The sequence below is a fragment of the Phyllostomus hastatus genome, unplaced genomic scaffold, assembly GCF_019186645.2.
Source record: "Phyllostomus hastatus isolate PE091 unplaced genomic scaffold, TTU_PhHast_1.1 phas_contig_58, whole genome shotgun sequence".
NCBI lineage: Eukaryota > Metazoa > Chordata > Mammalia > Chiroptera > Phyllostomidae > Phyllostomus > Phyllostomus hastatus.
Genome location: NW_025333916.1, coordinates 18,356,066 through 18,368,814, shown reverse-complemented (window position 1 = coordinate 18,368,814; position 12,749 = coordinate 18,356,066). Strand labels below are relative to the sequence as shown.

The 12,749-nt window shown below is 47.7% G+C and overlaps 1 protein-coding gene and 1 pseudogene across 3 annotated transcripts in view; one reads left to right on the top strand and one right to left on the bottom strand.

The window, feature by feature from the left end:
• The window catches only part of LHFPL2 (LHFPL tetraspan subfamily member 2), a 145,933-nt gene extending 139,557 nt beyond the window's left edge, over positions 1–6,376 (bottom strand). For 2 of the 3 annotated variants that reach the window (XR_006786737.1, XM_045847991.1), the window contains exon 1: positions 5,977–6,376. The gene's annotated coding sequence lies outside the window, so the exon portion shown is untranslated. Of the gene's footprint in view, positions 1–5,914 lie in introns of all 3 variants that reach the window. The other variant, XM_045847990.1, reaches the window with a different exon arrangement.
• Positions 6,377–6,508: 132 nt separating this feature from the next.
• On the top strand, positions 6,509–10,331 carry LOC123824809 (annotated as a pseudogene).
• Positions 10,332–12,749: the final 2,418 nt, after the last annotated feature.

Below are 12,749 nucleotides of genomic sequence, written 5' to 3'. Positions count from 1 at the left end.
ACAGCCTAGCTTCACACATCAGCCCGAGTCACAAATCCTCACTGTACTGCCCTTATGCAGCCCAAAGCTGAGCAACCTAGTTACCCCTTGCTGAACTATTCTCTGTACGTAGAGACCCAAGAAGAGAACAGCTTATACTGCTAATGTCACCTTGGTCAGTGTTGAGCACTGCTTGTTATGAACCCACTGAAACCCTCAACACTCTTCATTCAAAGATTGCAACTGGCTACAGAGTTGAGTATCTATTAGTTTAGAAACCATGTGAAGAGCTTTTAAAGTTAGTGTAATTTCACTGTCCTAAATGGAACCTCAAAAGTTCACCCCAAATAAACACTTCAGAAGCCTTATTTAATTTTGGTTAAAATTTCTAGAAGTGTCTATAATGCCACTTTAACTGTGGTATTAAGTCAAAATCCGAACAGACCCATAAAGAAAAAATCAAAATACACTGAGGTGTTCCTTTCTTACCTGCCAAGTCAGGATCAAAGTTAGGTGTTTCTGCTGACCTAGCTGGTGGTAAAACAATTAAACAAGAAAGCAAGCAGATAACATACCTCTTTGGCTATGTTCAGCACTTTGTAGATGCACGCAAAACTAGTTTACATTCTCAGCAAGTGAAGGGCGTCCTACACTTTCTTAAATACAGTATATACCTGTATACTGGTCAGCTCAGGCTGCTGTCACAAAACACTACAGACTGGATGACAAAAAACATCAACTTGTCACTGTTCTGGAAGGGGAAGTTCAAGATCAACATGCTGTCAGATTCAGTTCCAGGAGAGGGCCCTCTTTCTGTCTTGTAGAAGGCCAGCCCCCTTCTCACAGCCGCAAAGCCAGTGCTCTGGCCTCTCATCTCTCATCTCGTAAGGACACCAACCCCATCACGGGGGCCTGACCCTCAGGCCCTCATCTAGCCCTAATTATTTCCCAAAGGCCCCGCCTTCAAATATCACCACACTGGGTCCCTGGCCAGTGTGGCCCAGTGGGTTGGAGCGATGTCCCATAAACCCAGGGTGCTGTTGGGGGACCTGGGTGGGGGGAGCCAGTTTGTGGGTTCCATCCGTGGTTGGGGTACATACCGAGAAGGCAGCTGGCAAATATTTTTCTCTCATGCAGATGTTTCTCTCCCTCTATCTCTCCCTCCCTTCCACTCTCACTTAAAAGCAATGAAAAAATGTCCTCAGGTAGGGATTAAAAAATATATATCATCACATTGGGATTAGAGCTTTATTCAACACATGAATTTTAGAAGAATACAAACATTCTGTTCATAAAATAACTGTGTGGGTATCAATTTTATCAGTTTACATCCTAGCTGTTAAATATGTTCAGAGTCATTCTATGCACATTCCTTGTAATGATCTCAGTTCAAAAGAACATAAACAGATCTTACCAAGTCTACAAAATAACACCAATAAGAATCTGGTCATTTAAGGCCAAGGTCAGGGGTTTGATTACCCCTACTTAGGACTGTTGAAAGGATGAAAGAGAAAAATTCAGTTGCAAGGACACAGATTACTCTCACTCTGAGCAATATTTAGTAAATCTCGACAGACCAGGCAACCACTTGTCTCTACTATACAAATAATTCTATCTTTCATCCCTAGCCGCAGTCCACTAGGCCTCTCTCTCTGGAAGGCTCACAGTTCAGTTTTGCATTCAGCTGAACTCATTACTCCTCACCATCTCCCTGAACTGAGGTTCCCCACAGCTGCTTACCTCGTGAATGGCACCGTTACCCACCCCAGTCACCCTGGACTCCCTCTTTCTAAGTGCCCACCCCTGGGAGAGGACCAAGAAATTGTGGTGAGTCCTCCAGATCTGCCCCACTACCTCAGTCCCACACCAAGTGCCCTCAACGTAGGTTCCTGCAGAGCCTCCCAGCTCACCTTCTGTCCCCCGCCCTGGCCAACTTGTGGCCTGGCCCACCTCGCAGCCACTGAGTTCTTTCCAAAGCACAACGCAATCACATCGTTCACCTGCTGCAAGTTCTCCATCTTCCAAACAGCTTTTGCAATCAAGCTCAGACTCCCCAGCTGAGCACCCAAGACCCTACAACCTAAGGCACACCCCTGAGCCTACAACTGTGCCTGCAGTCCCAGCTACCACTGTCAGTGCCCTCGCTACCTTAAACCTTTTCAAGCCGTCTAGGTTCCAAACACATGCATTATTACTGCATCGTGCACTACTGTGATTTTAAAAACCAGTGAAAAACAGAAACAAAACCTTGAAGGCACATAAGGAACCAAGTTTCTGTTCTTTATTCTGTCATGCCTTCTACAGCAAGAAAGAGTCAAGTATTTAAAATGCCAGAGCAGACTCTTCCCTGCACACAATCTAGGTTTCACAAGCTCATGATAAGATCTGACCTTTGATTCCTTCTTTGTCTTTCTAAGGCTGAGAAGACCAGCTCTGAGTAAAACTACTGTTTGTTCTCATGGTCTGTTGGCTGGCAGTTCTAATCAGAGACTGCTCGAACTGGACGCATACTTTTGTAAAGCACTGAAAGAAATAGGCTCCCCTCTGTCCCTTACCCCTAGAAGGACCCAGAGGACTGACTGCCCTCTGCCACCACCCCTGGCCAGGTCACTTCCCTCTAATCAGACAGGCTTGTGGAAGAGAAGTATACCCAGCCCACTGCTTTCCAGGTGCACGATCTTCTGATTTAAAAGGGGAGGCTCCAAGGTGGTAGAGGTCCTTTGCACACAGGGTTTGCTTCACCAATTATTGATAGAATGTGTGCTCTGTGAGGGGACAGGCTTGCTCTTGGTTCTTGCTGTGTTTGTTATCAGAGGCCAAAACAGAGCCACAGAGGCCCTTAGGAGAGGGTCTGTGGGTATTTGCTGAAGGACAGAATAAAAGAATGGATGGACAATTGAGCAAACAAACAGGCATTCCTCCCAAATTAGAAAGGCAACACACAGCACAGTTCCCCAGCTCAAAAAATGCTATCTTGCTAAGAATGCCTTTTGTTTACTCTGTTCTTAGGTACAGCCTTAGTAAAAGCTGAGCAACAAATCATTAACCTAAAGAGATAATTTAAAGTTGGTTTTTGAAATAAATTCTAAAGATTAGATATTTACCTACTACTTGTATCTTTCTAGGAGGAGTAAGCACTGAGTAAAAACATTGCTTCTAGGATTCCCAACAGAGGCATTCACCATACCCACCACGAAAGTTATTTTTTCTTTCCTCAAATACAATCTGGAGTTTACTTTGGTGGGAACTGGACCTCAGAATTTACTATTGCAAGGGGATAGTGAAGCCTGGAATTGCAAACCACACCTGTGCTCTGGTCCTCAGATCCACAAAGAGCCTGCACTACACATTCCTTGGAACCAGAGTCCCAGAAAAGGCTGACCAGATTGGGCCAAAAAGCCCTGGCTGGTGTGGCTCAGTGGATTGTATGCCATCCTGCAAACCAAAGGGTAGCCAGTTCGATTCCCAGTCAGGTCATATGCCTGGGTTGCAGGCCATGTTCCCAGTAGGGGGTGTGCAAGATGCAACCACACGTTGATGTTTCTCTCCCTCTCTTTCTCTATCTCTTCCCCTCTCTCTAGAAATAAATAAATAAAATCTTAAAAAACAAAACAAAACAACAACAACAAAAACAATGAGCCAAAAGGATACAGCCTGCAAGTTCTAGAACAACCCTGAGTGTGGATCAGATCGTGATGGCTACAGGCCTCAACTCTGGGTCTGCCTTAAGCAGCAGTTGCTCATGCTAAAATCAGGTATCCTTGCATTCCACCTCTCAGACCGGCACTGTTTTTTCCTGGGCATTTGAAATAGTTGACAACCTTCCTTAACACCTTCTGAGCACTTAGCCAAAGACAGCACCCAAGTCCTATACAAAAGTAATCAGTTAATCTTCAAGGTGACTCTTTGACTTGAACCCTTATCACAACCATTTTACAACACAGAAACCAAGGCTAAGAGAAATTAAACAACTTGTCCAAGGTTGAGGCAATGACACCTCTGCGAACTCAACAGTCCCAGTTTGGGTGCCCTAATACGGATCTCCTACTTTGTCAGTTCTTGAAATAAAAAAGTTCGGAAGCCATATATAAACACTGTTCATTAAAAAGAAACAAGCACTTTTCTCTATTTTGTTTTTCTGTCTTCTACTATGGATTTTTCCTTCCTGCCCTGCCCAAACACGATATTGCAGGACTTTCTCTTTAGTTCATCAGTCCACACATCTCCGCAGGCCGGCAGGTGCCGTCAGATCTGACCCCATCACATGTGTGAACAGTAATAGAGTTTTCCAGAAGGCATCACTTTACTCTCATCCACAAAGATCCTTGTTTCTTCCTATAGACAAATTACTGGTTCATGTATCATGATTCAAATTATATTCAGGAATGTTCGTTTGCAGTGTAATTATTCTCCCTAATTAAACCGCTGTGAAGACAAACGATCTCCCTCCCCACCCCCATCGTCCCTAGTAACACACGCCTGTCTTCTTTCCTGGCATAAAATGCTAGCTGCACCGGTTCGGGCCACAAGCAGCCACACTACCTGCTCCCTGCGTGACCACTTGCGGGTGGGGAGGGGGGAATACTATTACAACATGGCGTTTTACACGATGTTACTTCAAACCCCGCAAGTGTTTCATCAGAATCAGATTTCTGACACAGATTAATAACGAGTCTATTCCAGGATGGCAGCAAAAAGAAATGAGAATCTAGGGTTTTATTTCTTTTCCCTATTGTTAAAACATTTAATCTCCCCAGCAGCATCTGTTTTCTATCTCTTAAATTTGAAAAGGAAAAGTTGTTTTTAAAGAGGGCCAGTAGAAAAGATCAGGAAAGGGCAATTCCAAAGAAATTAACGTCTGGTCATGGCTTAAACCTGGCGTGGGTGGGGCTCTCAGGCGATCAACGTCGCTTCGGACTCGGTTACTCAGATCAAACTCCCAGGCCCGGCTCCACCAGCTCCACCAGCGCCCCCTGCCCCTCCCCCTCCCGCCCGCACCTCTCCGGGGGCTCCACACACACTTGTCTATAGGGGCCGCCTTGCGATTTCAAGCAGTTCTACTTTTGCATGTGGGTCACTGATAGCAACCTACAGGCACGCACACAATCACAGCAGAGAAAACGGGAAATTCAGGAAATGCCCGGGATGGGAGCGAGGATGGGGGTGGGGGGTCAGACTTCGTCTTTACGCCGCTTTACTCGCATCGAAATAGATCGTGGACACTCCCGAAATAACAGTTGAACGGGACTGTAGAAAACCCTTTTGCTTTTCTGAGTTCAAAAAGCACTAGACCGCTGAATGGAAGGGAGGGGGGAAAAAAACCTTTGTGCCTAAAAGCATCCAGAAACACACACACACACACACACACACACACACACACACACACACACACACAGTGTTCCCCAGCCCTTCGCCCCATCCCATGGGCTCAACCCACCCGTTCCAGATGTGGTCTTCCCCTCTCAACGCCCACCTCCCCCCAGCCCGCACCCCAAATCACTGCGCTGCCCACAAAAATGCAGCCCAGATCTGAGGAGCAGCTGACGTCTGTGGCCGGCGTGACCCACACACCACAGACCAGGCTCCCCGGGCGCGGTACCAGGCGCGCCGAGCCGCGTCCTGGACCCGCGCGCAGCAGGCACTCCGCGGTCGCCGCCGGTCGCGCCGGCTTCCCGGGAAATCTCTGCTCCAGGCACAACTTTTTTCCACTCCTGCTGCCCGCGGCCGCGGCGGTGAGCGCAGAAGCAGCCGTTCCCTCCCATTTCCAGCTTCCAACACCCGTCCCGCTGCAGCTCCCCGGCCCGATCGTCTTCCCTCCCCGCGGGCTCCGTGGTCGCCGGAGCGGAGTTCTCGCGCCAGCCGCCGGGCGCGCAACCGGGTCTCCCGGCCGACACGGTTCTGCCAGAAGCCTCGCGGGGGTCCCCCGCCGCCCCACCTGGAGGGAGATGAGGGCTCTGCCTCCTGCAGGGCGCTCGGGGTCCGGCGGCTCCAACTCACCCAGCCCCGGCTCCGCGTCTCCGAGCGCGCAGCCTTCCCCAGCCGGGGCTTTCCGTTACGCCTCCTTGCAGCCACCACTCTCTCCGGCCGGCCGGCCGCTCCGGGAAGAAGGAGGAGGGAGGAGAGGGGAGGAGGCAGCGAGACGAGGGGGCGAGGGAGAGGTGGGGAGAGGGTCCACGGGTGGGGGAGGAGGAGCAGGCGAGGCTAAAGCGCCGACCTGGGCCGCCGCCGCCGCCGCCGCCGCCGGGCTCAGAGGAGGAGGAGGAGGAAGAGGGGCGGGGGCAGAGAAAGAAAGAGGCCGCCGAGCCTCCCCGCCCAGGACCCGGCCCCGCGCCGCTGCCCAGTCACCATCGCCGCCCGTGTCCCGCTCTCGGGCCGGGCGTCCGGGGGAGGGGTCGGGCCCGGGTCTCCCCCGGAGCGGGGCGGGGCGGGGGCGGTGGGAGGACGAGGCCCGGCCTCCGGAGGGGAGTGTCCTGCGCCGCCCGGAGGGTGTGGGCGAAAGGGGATCCCCGGGGGGAGGGGCGGAGGCCCGGGGGCCTGGGAGCCTGTCACTGCGTCCGCCCTGCGTCCGCGCCGCCCGGAGTCCGGAGCCGCGCCGGGTCCCTCCGGGGACAGTTTCCAGAAACCGTTGGAGGAGTGCAGAGAGAGGCGGGGAGCTGCCAAGTGGGTGTTGGGGTGAGAGGCCGGACTCCGGCGGAGAGCGGGCCCCGGAGCGCCCGGGGCAGTTCCCCAGACCCGGGCCCCAGCGGGAAGAGCGTGTGTCCGCGGGTCCCGGGGAATCCTCAGCGGGAAGGCGGGGTGGGGGTGCCCAGAGACCCCCTTCCTCGCCGTCCTCTCCGGGAGCGGAGGCTCCAGGCATACGCTTCCGTGTCCTGCGAGCCTCTAGGTGAGGAAACTCGGGAAGAACAGTCTCAAGGAATATTTGTAGCTGCATTGCTTGGGGTTCTGAAACACCCTCTCCTGCACTCGAATTACGATCTCGGGGTGAATTTCTGAGGCGTTAAAGCTTGCAGAGAAAGGAAACTCACTAACTCCCCACCACCGCCGGGAAAGCAAAGAGCACAAAATTAAATAGCCACGAGTTAAGGTGACAATATTCCTTGTTGTAATTTAAACGTCGGGACGAGACACTTAAAGGCACTTAGCCAAGGAAATCCTTCTTGTCTTCTTTCCCTGACCTCCTGTTCCCAACTTCTGAGCCCGGAGCCCGGGACACCTGCATCCAGTCGACTGACCTCGGAGCCCAGCAGTCAGTCCCTCGGGGCCTCTCTCCTCCACTGCCAACGGCCGCTCACATCGATTCTTCCCTTCTGGGCTCTTTCCAGTTGCCCCTCCTTTTCCAGACCACTGCCACCTTCCTGGTCCTCGGTGTTCAGAGACGTGGTGGCTCCAATGCTCCTCTTCGGTTCCCTCTTTGCACTGGCATCCATCTGCACTAACCTGCAGGTTAAGGGTTCTAGAACTCTGCTCAGGCAGACCACTTCCTGTTCTAGAAGCTCTTTGACCCAAAATTCTGAATCACTTAAAAACCTTTCTACTAAAAACCATGCACCTACCGGCTCCTGGGACCCGGGTGCTCTCCCCTCCCCTCCCACCAGAAGGTTCCATGCTGTATCCATATGGGAGTTTCTGATGCTCTTGCCAGACTGGAATGCTCTCTTCCATCTTCCCGCACATCCCAGTCCCATTTATCTTTATTGAAAATGAAATTTCAGTACAACATTTATTCTATAAAAGGATGTGTGTGTTCTTCACATTTTGGAAATCATTCACTGGAAATAACAAGGCTTATGGGGAAAACAGGGTTAAGAGCAAACCACTCAAAATCTATGTAACGTTGCAACCCCAGCACTAACAAAAACAGCAACCATTCCTGGAGTGGTGGACGCACAATACAGTATACAGATGATGTATTATAGAATTGTATACCTGAATCCTACGTAACTTAATTAACCAATGTCACTCCAGTATATTCAATATACATTTTAAAGTAAAAGTACAAAAAAGATTTTTTTTAAAGAGACACCAGGGTTGCACTCACGCACAGAGGAGAAACCGTGTGAGGACACAGTGAAAAGATGGCCATTTACAAGCCACGGGCAGAGGCCTCATGGAAAACCAAACCTGCCAACACCTTGATCTTGGACTTCTAGCCTCCAGAACTCTGAAGAAATACATTTCTGTTCTTCAAGCCACCTTGTCTGTGTGTGTTGTTTTGGCAGCCGTGGCAGAGTAATATAAACAGGTACTTACTGGCGGCCAATACAGGCATTACAGAGAGAGTCTCCTCACCCTGGCTGCAGTTATCTGAAGGCAGGACCTGAGACTCATATTTCTTTGTATTCCCCCAGATGCTCAGTGATGTTTGACTCACAGAACAGGACCTCAGCGTGCACATACACACACAAGCAAACAAACAAAAAACCCAGCAACCATTCCAAAAAAATCAGCAAGATTTTATGAGCCATATTAAATTCCTAAGAAATATTACAACAAACATAAATATAGGACGTGAGCTTTATAAAAAGATGGATGTAATTTATGAGGAGATTGGAAGGAAAGTTGTTTGAAGGCACAGAGTTAGGAAGATAAGCACAAAATGTACAAATAAAAAGCGAATTTCCCAGCCCCAATTAGCCCTTCCAAGTTAGAGCTCATGGCCAAACCAATCCAAGAGAAAGAACACGGGGTGAGTGGACATCAGGTATAGTACCGTGTGCTCTCTACCACTCACATTCTACTCTGTGTTTTGCTTGCAGCTGCTCTTGATGATGCAAAATTTGAGGTGCTGAGAACAACTGCATGTGAATCGATACAACTACCCCAATTCACTAATATCCTTTTGCTACCTATCAGTCATGAATCAGCTAATCTGCTACATATACCCTCATTACAGAAGCATGCTGGTAACAGAGCAGACTGTACTTACTTCTGACTTATTAAAGAAGACTGTACTTCATTCTATACATCTATTGAGCACTTAAGTGTACGCCAGTGGTAGTTCAGGCACTGGCAATGCATCAGTGAACAAAGAGAAATACAAAACTGTTTACCCTCATGGATATGGATACTTGAACATATGATTCATACTTGAACATCACGGATGATCTGCATTGTTTTGTGGTATACACGTTTCGTATGTATGCAACTTGAATTGACACCTCACCTACATTCTAATCTCTCTGAGCACTAGAGTTGAGCCTTATGTTTTTGTAGCTTTCACAATGTCTAACATAATAAATACCTACTGGGGGGTGTAAATTAAGGAATTTATACCCATGTATACCTTGTGCTATTGAATTCACAGAAGAACCACTTGGGAAATCTAAAACTAAAGTTTTCTCAGGCTCTTTCCCTAGGGACCCACCAAGATGGGCCAGGATCATATCAAGACCGTGAAGGAGGTGGCCAGGGTCACCCCTGAAAGGCACGACACGCGTGTGGGCTACCACTTCCACACCAGAAAGTGCAAGTGTGAGGAGATCACCATTATCCCCAGCAAGAAGCTCCGCAATAAGCAAGGCGGCTCTGTCCACATCTGATGAAGCAGACTCAGAAAGGCCCTGTGAGAGGTATTCTCATCAAGATGCAGGAAGAAGAGAGATAACTGTGTGCCTGAGGTTTCAGCCCCAGATCAGGAGGTCATTGAAGCTGATCCTGACACTAAGCAGATGCTGAAGGTCAGGGACTATAGCAGTCTGTCCAGCCTGCGGGTCGCTCAGCCTACAGTTGGGATGAATTTCAAAATACCAGGTGGAGCCATTTGAATCTTTCTGTTGTGCCATAATGTCAATAAACCATGGAAAAGCAGTAAAAGGAAAAGTTTTCTCAGAACCATGTCTGTTGTTATTTGGGCTAAAATCGAAGAAAGTTGTCCCCAGATAGAATCATTTGGATCTGAAGAGTAGATAAATGACACGTACTAGGATGCAAGAAGTTAGAGATGGGAAGGGGAGGGAAAATAGAGAAGGAGAGAGAGGCTAAAAGTTGCAGTTCAAGGAGAAAGTCCCTGCTGTGTCCTCCGGAAAGGCAGGCCCGGGGAAAGAAGTGTAATGACAGGAACTTTGGGATATTGCGAATGCTGCTTCAGCCACATTGTCAAGAAACACTTACTATGAGGCCTAAGTGAAGGGGAAATTAAAGGGAACCTGCCAAGTTTGGTCAAGTGACAAAGAAGCCTTGGAAGAAAATAATTATGAGCCACAAGATAGGTCATAAGGTAAAATTACCCTGGGACTGGCTACAATGTTGTGATTCTGAATTTGCTGGCCCGTGCAGATCACTCAGTCCTCTCCGCATTACATCCTCCCGAGGTAACTTACATTAACCGGGCTCCACGTTCTTCAGTGGGAACGCTTGGTGTCCTACTCTGTGTATGACTCTGCTTGGAATTGAAATACAATAAAATATGTATGTATAGTAGACACACTTGGTATTTTTCATGATTGTCAGCACACCGAATATTGATTAAATTTGCTTATACATTTTCATGGAAACCTACCTCTCAAATCCACCACTACCACCCCTCATTTCGAGAGATGATACTTCCTTATTACAGTAATCATAAAATTTCAGTGCTAGACACAAACTTGGAAATCAATGTCTTTTAAAAATCACATAAAAATTAAGTGATTTAAACTGAGAATCTCTTTAGGGTAACTAGCAAATTTGCAATTCACCAACTTGGTCCTGTGAAAAATCAGTCTCTTAAAATTATCATTCTAGCCCTGGCTGGTGTGGCTCACTGGTTGAGTGCTGGGCTGCGAATCAAAGGGTTGCGGGTTCGATTCCCAATGAGGGCACATGCCTAGGCTGTGAGCCAGGTCCCCAGTAGGGAGCAGGCGAAAGGCAACCACACACTGATGTTTCTCTCCCTCTCTTTCTCCCTCCCTTCCCCTCTCCCTAAAAATAAATAAATAAAATCTTAAAAAAAAATTTTCATTCTGCTTTGTTATTCCATGGGCCTAATTGTGCAAAGAAGCCATCTAAAATTATGACTCTATTTTCCTTGACAAGTATGGGTTCAGAAATGGCTATTTTGAGCACAAAACCTTGAAGGGCTCTACTGATTCAAAAGGACCCTGTCTGTTAAAACCCGTGTTCTGATCTCCGTGAGAAGGAAGCTGTCTTCGGGGCCCCAGGAAGGGCCTGGCTGAGGTCTCTCACAGACAGTGATGCCGTGTTTCTGTTTCTGCTCCCACCTGGCAGTTTTTATGTCATGGGGGAAAATGAAGCCTGTAACTACAAAAGAAATTTCTCCATTTTTACTGAAATCCCATTACCACAGTGCCAGGCTATCTGATAAATGAGGATCTGATCAATGCCTGCAACTGAGAACAAACATTACAAGTACCGGTAGGCACAGAGGGTTTCTCAGTAACCACATAATGGGAGAGCAGTGGGACCAAGTCACATATGAAAGGCATGAGCTCCTTTCTCCTCTCATGTCTATGAAGGACGACATCGACAATAGAACCAAGGAGAAACATGGCCCTCAAAATACACCTTGACTAAGTCACGAAAGAAATAAGCACACAGAACTTTGGGCATTTGCTCTCGCCTGGTAAAAATTGAGGGCTGTTCGCCACTTTTATGTTCCAGCCATTGTCTCTGCCTCTTGGTCTTCCTTTCTTCTATAACTGAAGCAATAGTTTTAATTTGCCACTAACTTGTAAAGTAGTGTGCTTTCCTACCTCTACAACTAGACTCCATGTGACTCTGGTTAAACTCAACCCAAGAAGGTGCTCCATTCATTTCCTCCTATTATGTCACCACTCCCATAAACAAATACCTCTAGCCCTCATCCAAATGAGCTTACCTCTGAAGTGAGGTGGAAATTTCCATACAGCGAGCATGTTTTACTGTGATGTTACTTTATAAATGCATGCAAATTCTGCAACGTCTTAGCTGCTCATAACATGTAACTGGAGAATTCAATTCACTGGATCTTTATTCATTCCAAATCTTCACCTGCAGACATTTTCCTGGATTACAAAACTTTCTCAGAAGAGATACAAAACACAAAGAAGCTTGGGGGATTAACTGTCTTAACGGTATTCATGACAGGCGTAAAACCACTCAGAAAAGGTGTGCGTTAGCCCTTAGTAACAACAGTGCTGTGCAGTTGAGTCCCTGACTTGTGCTTCCAGGAGCTTTATATCTTCTATTATGAATTATGTGCTGCTGTAAAAATCTCTAAGACTTAAGGTTGTTTTACTATTACCCTCATCAGTACCTACGATAAAATTTGGAAAATACTCAGTATGACTCAATTGCAATGCTAAGATGAGAATTTGAGAAAACTACTGCCTTTTTGCCCCCACTGTGAAGAGGACACTTGTTCCTAATCTGTCTCAGACTAAAGAGATCTAATTTCCAATCTGAAAACCTTGCCTATAAGGAACTTTTTTTTTTACTTCCTCTGCCAGTCCTCTTCTTGGAAACAAGAAGCACAAGCATGTATGAGGTCTGTCCAAAAGGTATCTAGCCGTATACTAGGAAACAGAGAGACATTTATTGATGAATCTTCATTCAGGACACAGGAAACATTGTACATAGGACAATGATGGCTCAGTCCCCTTCAAAGTAGGCAGATTGGGACCTCACACAGTTCTCCCAATCGACATCAACTGCCCTGCCATAGTTTCCTGAATCTCATCAGCGGTCTGAAATCTCTTAGGTGATTTTTGTTTTGGGAAAAGCCAGAAGTCACAAGGAACCAAATCTGGACTGTAGTAGGTCTGAGGCACCTGGGTGACTTGGTGTTTTTCCAA